We start from the raw sequence: 8085 nt of genomic DNA, 5'->3' as shown, positions 1-8085 counted from the left end.
ACTCAGAGCTATATATAAAGAGACCCTGTCTAAAAAAAGAAGAAGAAAGAAAGAAAGAAAAAGAAAAAGGAAAAAGAAAAAAAGTTACTGGTTGCTAAGCCAGCTCTTGACATGGGCCCATTGGTTCTCTGACTGAGGAGAACAGAGTAAAGTTTTATGGAAACTGAATGGGGACAAAAAGGTCAAGTAAAAAGGATTATTGTAGGCGATCAATGATAGTAGTTGACTTCGCTGGTGGTAGAGGGTGGATTTTATTTAAGATATAAAATCACTGGGGCTTGGGTATTGGTTTGGGGTAGTTTGAATTGTGTACTCTAAAAGTTCAGTTCTTGGAAATGTAAACGTAAAACTCATCTAGTACTTGGTCATGGTCATTGAGGTAGGGTCTTTGGGAGATGGATGCATTAGGATTAAATGAGGTCAGGGCCCCATGATGAAATTTGTAGAAACCAGATAACACACTTACTCCTTCAGGTGATACTCTGCCATGCCATGATGAAGCAGAAAGGCATTGGATGCAAGTGCTGTCTCTTGGACTTCCCAGCCTCTAGAGCTTTGAGCCAAACACAAGTTCTATTTTTTATATCTTCCAGTCTCACCAGGCATGGTGAATACTTGCCTGTAACCCCATCACTTGGGAAGAAAAGACAAGAGAATCAGAAGTTCGATACCAGCCTGTACTACATGACACCCTATTTCAATAAATAAATAATCCAGTATCAAGTATTTTGTTAAAAATAACAGAAAAAGGCCTAAGGCAGTGTGATGGGAAGAGGTGTCAGAGATCCCTGCAGATTTTTCACAGGAGCAGGCAGGATTACAGGGAGAGAGAAGGGAGTGAGCTCCATTCTAGCATGCTGAGTTTGCTGTGTTTTGGAGATGAGAAGTGAAGTCAGTGGAGGCTAGAGCTCAGAACAGAAGCTGAGCCTGCCAAAACAACACAGATCGTACAGCTGAAGGGGCAGGGTGGTAGGGTGGGCAGGGTCCAAGGAGGAGTGAGCAACAGTGTGAGAGCTTTGGGAGAGATCTGATTGGCAGGTAACTCCATTCCATTTAGAAGCCCTGAGCCGAGATCATTCAGGTGGAATAGTGTGAGTTGCAGTGCCTGGAAGACTGGCTGGGAATAGAGACATGGAGACCTCAGAGTAGACGGTTCTTGAGTTTGTGGATGGTGAATAAGAGACAGAGAAGGAATCATGGGATTGAAGGGGGACTTTTATTTATTTATTTTTTCTCAAGACAGGGTTTCTCTGTATAGCCCTGGCTGTCCTGGAACTCACGCTGTAGACCAGGCTGTCCTGGAACTCAGAGATCCACCTGCCCCTGCCTGTCTCCCAAGTGTTGGGATTAAATGTGGACACCACCACACCCAGCTTTTGTTTGCTTGCTTGGTTGGTTTTGATCCTAGGTTTTCTTAAGGCTTAGCAAATGTTTGCAACATCAAATTAATTAAAGGCCCAAGCAGAGAGGAATCAGTATGCTGACAAATGAAGGAAACTGAGCCATGCCAGTCTCATGGTCCCCAAGTGATTAAGTGCACAGCTCGGAATACAGCTTGGAGTTCTCTAGCTGCCCACAATCATCTCTGTTTCTCCAGAGATGGTGAAGATAACCCTGGACTCAGCATGGCACTTGAGAGAATGAGCATTAAGTCAGCACCTTCTGTTTGCCGGGTTCTGAGCTTCCAAAGACTGGATGATTCATATAAGGAGGTCTGCTGACCCTCTGTATGCCTATAAGCCATGCTCTAAAATGGGTCTCATTTTCCCCGGGACAAACCGACGTATCACACTTATCAGTTCAAGATAAGCTTCTACTGCAATTGCTGGTCCTGAGAACCATTTAAGGCTGGCTCACCGTCTTATCATGGGTATCCAGATGGGCAGGCTGCCTTTGGGTGCACACATTTTCTAGACCATCCAATAACTGCATGGTGACCTCCCCACCCCTGACAGCACACAAAGCAGGCAGCCTTGCAGTCAGTCTGACCTCCTGGGATCAGAGGGGGGTGTTGTAGAATATTATTTTAAGATGTGTTACATTTGTTTATGTGGTGGAACGTTTGTTTAATGATGCAAAGATGTGACATTCTTTTATGTTGCATTTGTTTAACTCTGTGAAGCTGGGTTACTTTGCCTGTCTGAATACCTGATGGTCTAATAAAGAGCTGAATGGCCAATAGCGAGGCAGGAGAAAGGATAGGCAGGGTTGGCAGGCAGAGAGAATAAATAGGAGAAATCTGGGAAGAAAAGAAGGAGCAAGAGAAGGAGGAGGACTTCAGGGGCCAGTCACGCAGCCACCCAGCTATACAGCAAGCCATGCTACACAGCAAGCCATGGAGTAAGAAATAATGAAAAGTATATAGAAATAGCCCAAAGGCAAAAGTAGATTGGCTAATTTAAAGTTAAGAAAAGCTGTCAAGAAACAAGCCAAGGACAGGCATTTATAAGTAAGAATAAGCCTCCGTGTGATTTATTTTGGAGCTAGGTGGTGGGCCCCTCAAAAGAGCAAAGAGCCAAAAGAGTTATTTAAAAAAAAAAAAAAAAAAAAAAAAAAAACAGGCGGTGGTGGCAGATGCCTTTAATCCCACCACTCAGGAGGCAGAGCCAGGCGGATCTCTGTGAGTTCAAGGCCAGCCTGGTCTACAGAGCAAGATCCAGGACAGCCAGGGTTGTTACACAGAGAAACCCTGTCTCGAAGGAAAAAACAAAACAAAATGGGGCTTTTGCAGGAAGGCTGGTAAGGCCTCACTCAGGTCAGGAGTCTGCACTGAGGTCCTCTGTGCTCCTGTAGCCCCACCCCACCTGCAGGTTCTAGTCAATCCTTGACCTGCTTCAGGAAGATGTTGGCTTGAGCAGATGATATAGGGACCCTAGAGAACATTGGGATGAAAAAAATAAAAGGCTTGCCATCTCCACCCCGATCCTCAGCTTCCCCCTGGATTTCTCCATTTTTGTCTAGGACCCCAAGCAGGTATTGTAGCCGTGTTGCCCAACAGGAGGGCAAGCACCACTGGTCAGGGCTCCTTTCCTCTCTGTATCTTCTCTGTTGCAGGATTTTGCCATGTGCTTGAGTGGTCTCAGTACTGGCTGCCCCACCCCACCCCACCCCACCCACCCCTGAGACAGGATTTCTCTGTGTAACAGTCCTGGCTGAATTTGCTTTGTAGAAATATATATAAAAATATATATATTATTTTATATATTTTATAATTTTATTTTTATGTGCATTTGTGTTTTTGCCAGGGGTGTTGGGGTCCCCTGAAACTGGAGTTACAGACAGGTGTGAGCTGCCATGTGGGTGCTGGGAATTGAACTCGGGTCTTCTAGAAGAGCAGTCAGTGCTCCTAACCCCTGAGCCATCTCTCCAGCCCCATACTGGCCACTTTAATAGATACATCTATTCTGTTTATTACTGGAGATGGTCGATGGCAAACATGCCTCCAGTATAACCAGCCCCACAGCAGCATGATGAACTATTGGGAGGGGACGGTTTTATAATACTTCAACAAAGGAAAGGACCAAGAAGGGATGGAGTCAGTGGAGTCAAAACTTGATCCCTAAGGGATCTGGGCTGGGATAGAGATGGGATTTCACATGGGAGGGTTCTTTGGTTGTATGTACTTCAAAAATTTCAGATCCAGATATGGTGGCACATGCCTGTAATCCCAGTACTTTTTGAGAGGCTGAGGAGGGGAGGATCACCATGAGTTTGAGGCCACCATGGGCTTGGTGAGGCTCTGACTAAAATTTTTTTTCTTTTTTTTTTTTTGGCTTTTCGAGACAGGGTTTCTCTGTGTAGCTTTGGTGCCTGTCTTGGATCTCACTCTGTAGACCAGGCTGGCCTCGAACTCACAGAGACCCACCTGCCTCTGCCTCCCAAGTGCTGAGATCAAAGGCATGTGCCACCACCACCCAGCCTGATTAAAATATTTTTTTTTCCAATTACAAAGAGAAATGTAAACAGAGTCCTGTCCTCTCAGGGAGCCTACAGTCCAGCAAGACCCTGTTGTGGTGCCTTGGGAAGAGACCGGGCTTGGAAAAGCGCCCCCTCAGAGGTGGCATCGTACCTGAGTTCTGAAGGTGCACAGGAGGGCACGGAGCATGCATCAGTGACATGTCTCAACGCTGTGACAAAAGTACATGAGGAGAGCAGGGCTCGTTTTGGCTCACAGTTTTGTGGGCGCAATCCATCAAAGCAGGGGTGTTGTTATGGCAACAGGAGCATCCAGACTCAGGAAGCAGAGAGTGCTGGTGTCCAGATCACCTTTTCCTTTTTATTCAGTCAGGGACCCTAGCCCAGGGGTTGGTGCCACCAACATTCAGGGTAAGTCTTCCTTCTTCAGTTAAATATTTCTAGAAATAGCCTCACTGACCCACCTAGAGGTGTTTTTCCACGGTGATTTTTTTGTCTGTTTGTTGGGCTGTTGTTGTTTTTGTTTGTTTGGAGACAGGGTTTCTCTACATAGCCCTGGCTGTCCTGGAACTCACTCTGTAGATTCGCCTGGCTCTGCCTCCCAAGTGCTGGGATTAAAGGCATGTGCCACCACTTCCCGGATACCTATTTGGAATTTTTTTTTCCTATTTGGAATTTTTTTAATGGATCCACTTTTCTTGTTCCCTACAGAAAGCCAAGCTCTTAGGAAATTCATTTACTGAGTGGTCTCTCCATTCCTCCACGACTTTAAAATGCTATCTTGGGTTTTGCAAATTTTGCACACTAGCATTTTTGTTTTAAAAGTTCCCTCCTCTGCAGGGATTGATGCAGAAGGCTCAGCCTTGCTGAGCTCAGAAACACCAGGTCTACTCTGAGCATCTCTGTCCTCTTCCCCTTCTGTGCCATCTGTTTCTATCATTTCAGTGACACCTGTGTAGCCCAACAGATTGCCAAGTATGCCTGGGACTTGGGTGGCCATGGCGGAAGTAAAGAGGCCAGGACAGAAAAATCTGGCAAGGTATGCACAGAGACCAAGCGTGCACAATAAAAGGGAGGCTGAATACAGCTCCGAGGATTCTGTCCCAGGCATGCAGAAGGTGAAGCTGCTATCTGCTTTGATGGGGAAGCTGGAGGAGCCTTACCAAGGAAAACTTCAAGAATTTGGTTTTGAGCACATTAACTTGCAGACGCAGGACGACTGCCTCGTAAAAGCAGCTGCAAGTCCATGTTGCCTCTGGTTAGAGGTGAACATGGAGAACAGGGAACGGACAAGTACAAAGTGACCCTGGAGTTGAAATGGCTTCCTCTGGTCCTAACCCTGTTTTCTTTGAGCTCTAACTGGATGGCGACATACTGGGATCACTCAGTGACATCTGGCCTGGGGCTTGCTGAAATAGCAATTTAGGCAGCTAAGGAACAAGCATAGACAACTACATCCTAGAAGAAAAATAGCAGGCCCTGTTCGACATTTCTACAATCATTGGACAAATCAGCTCCTAAAATCTGCAGCCAGCCTTGTGTGTTTTCCTGGTTCAACTCTTGTTTGTTTGCTCATTTTTTGTTTGTTTGTTTTCCTGAGACAGGGTTTCTCTGTGTAGTCCTGGCTGTCCTGGAACTCAGTCTGTAGACCAGGCTAGCTTTGAACTCACAGAGATTCACCTGCCTCTGCCTCCCGAGTGCTGGGATTAAAGGTGTGTGCCACCACTGCCCAGCCCCAGCTCCTTGTTGACTCTTATATTAACTCCAATCCTGGACCAGTGAGCTGGTAAAGGTATTTGCTGCCGAGCCTGATGGCCCAGGTTCAATCCCTGGGACCCACATGATGGAAGGGGGAATTCCAGGCTTTTTTTTTTTTTTTTTTTAAATTATTATGTATACAGTGTTCTGCCTGCATGTATGCCTGCAGGCCAGAAGAGGGCACCAGATCTCATTATAGATGGTTGTGAGCCACCATGTGGTTGCTGGGAATTGAACTCAGAACCTTTGGAACAGTAGCCAGTGCTCTTAACCTTTGAGCCATCTCTCCAGCCCCCGGAATTCCAGCCTTTAACAAAAGAAAGCCAGGGGCTGGAGAGATGGCTCAGAGGTTAAGAGCACTGACTGCTCTTCCAGAGGTCCTGAGTTCAATTCCCAGCAACCACATGGTGGCTCACAACCATCTGTAACGAGATCTGGTGCCCTCTTCTGGCCTGCAGGCACACATGCTGTATACATAATAAATAAATCTTTAAAAAAAAAAAAAAAAAAGAAAGCTCATACCTTTCTCAGTGACTCGGCCCTTCTCTGTGGAGAGGTACTGGGTTTAATGCTTTTGTGATAGTGGTACAAGTCTTTGGTTTCTGTGACTCTGATCATCGTTTCCACCTAAGAAGTGGTCAATATAGATGAACTTTTTTTTTTTTTTTTTTTGAGACAACGTCTCTCTATGTAGCTCTGGCTGTCCTGGAATTTACTATGTAGACCAGGTTGGTCTAGAACTCACAGAGATCCACGAGCCTCTCCATCCCAAGTTCAAGTTCTGGCATTAAAGATGTGTGTCACCATGCTCAGCCACACAAAAACTTAAAGATGTGAAACCAAAGCTGGCAGTGTGACTCAGCTGGCAGCATCTGCCTGGCATGCCCCGAGCCCTGAGTTCAACCTCCAGCCCCACAGAAGCCGTGCACCTGTAATCCCAGCACTTGGGAGGTGCTGGCAGGAGAATCAGAACCTTAAGCTCATCCTTGGGTTCACAGAGTATATAGCAAGGCCAGCCTGTATTGGGACACGGAACCATGGGACCAGACAGGCTGGTCAGGACATGTGTAAAGGTGGAGAAGAGGCCTCAGAAGTCACCTTGTCCTAGAGAGCACCACCCATGCCTGGCCCAAGGAAAGTAGGTGACAAGTGACAAGCCTGAGGACTTTGAATCATCTTGGAGGAAATGGCTTCCCATTTGGTCGGGACTCTCTTAAATGTCTGAAGTATGGCCGGGCGGTGGTGGCGCACGCCTTTAATCCTAGCACTTGGGAGGCAGAGGCAGGTGGATCTCTGTGAGTTCGAGGCCAGCCTGGTCTCCAAAGCGAGTACCAGGAAAGGCGCAAAGCTACACAGAGAAACCCTGTCTTGAAAAAACCAAAAAATAAAAAATAAAAAATAAAAATTAAATGTCTGAAGTAGCATTTCTAGGGTATACACATTGGACACAGCTTGGGGAGACACTACAGCCGGGGGAGCAAAGAAGACAGATAATGAGCAAGGGCAAAATCTCCAGTCCAGAAACATAGAAAAGGGAGGAATCTTTCCCCAAGAGCAGGCTCTAAGGGGCTGGAATGTGGCTCGGTGGTAAGAAGGAAGCCTTGGGGTCTGTCCCCAGCACTGTCAATATGCACACGGCCAAAAGCAAAAATAACTAAGCAGGCTAAGGATATCCACCGTACGAAACGGAATAGAATGAACTTAACGGGAAGAAGCCAAGTCCCCAGCAGGTTTCAAAGCAGGACCAGAGGGCGGGGTCAGGTTCTGCTCATGTCACCCTGTGCCGTCTGTCGCCCAGCTCCTCCTCTGGAAAAGGACCTGTCACAGATGTTGGAAGACGGGAAGTTGATTACGAAGTGCTTGGCGTAGCTCTAGCGCACAGTCGGGTGTAGCTCACCGACAAGGGGACTAAAAGAAGAAAATGAAGGCCTAAAATGGTATAAAGGAGAAAATGGGGTTGGGGATTTAGCTCAGTGGTAGAGCGCTTGCCTAGCAAGCGGAAGGCCCTGGGTTGGGGCCTCAGCTCCAAAAAAAAAAAAAGGGAAAAGAGAAAAGAGAAATGGAGGGGCTGGAGTTAACATTCTGAGCAGGAGCAGATTTGTGGGCATGCCACCTGTTGTCAAACAGGGTCCTACTCTCAGAATAAGTCTGGGACTTGATTCAGCACCCTGCCTTAGCCATTCTGAAATTCTAAATAATTTTACGCACGCGAGAAAGTGCACGCGGGCGTGTGTGTGCGCACATGTGTTCATGCTCATCTGATTTTCCATGTGGAGACCTAAGGTCTTGGATGTTAGGTGTCATTCCTCAGGAGCTGTGGACCTTGTTGGTCTTTCACTGATTCTGAAACATTCAGCTGGACTGACTGGCCAGCAAGCCCCAGAGTCCTCCAGTCACCATCTGCCCGAAGTC

The sequence above is a fragment of the Peromyscus californicus genome, unplaced genomic scaffold (genome assembly GCF_007827085.1).
Source record: "Peromyscus californicus insignis strain IS unplaced genomic scaffold, ASM782708v3 Scaffold_20__1_contigs__length_68692818, whole genome shotgun sequence".
Taxonomy (NCBI): Eukaryota; Metazoa; Chordata; class Mammalia; order Rodentia; family Cricetidae; genus Peromyscus; species Peromyscus californicus.
This window is presented reverse-complemented; position numbering follows the sequence as displayed.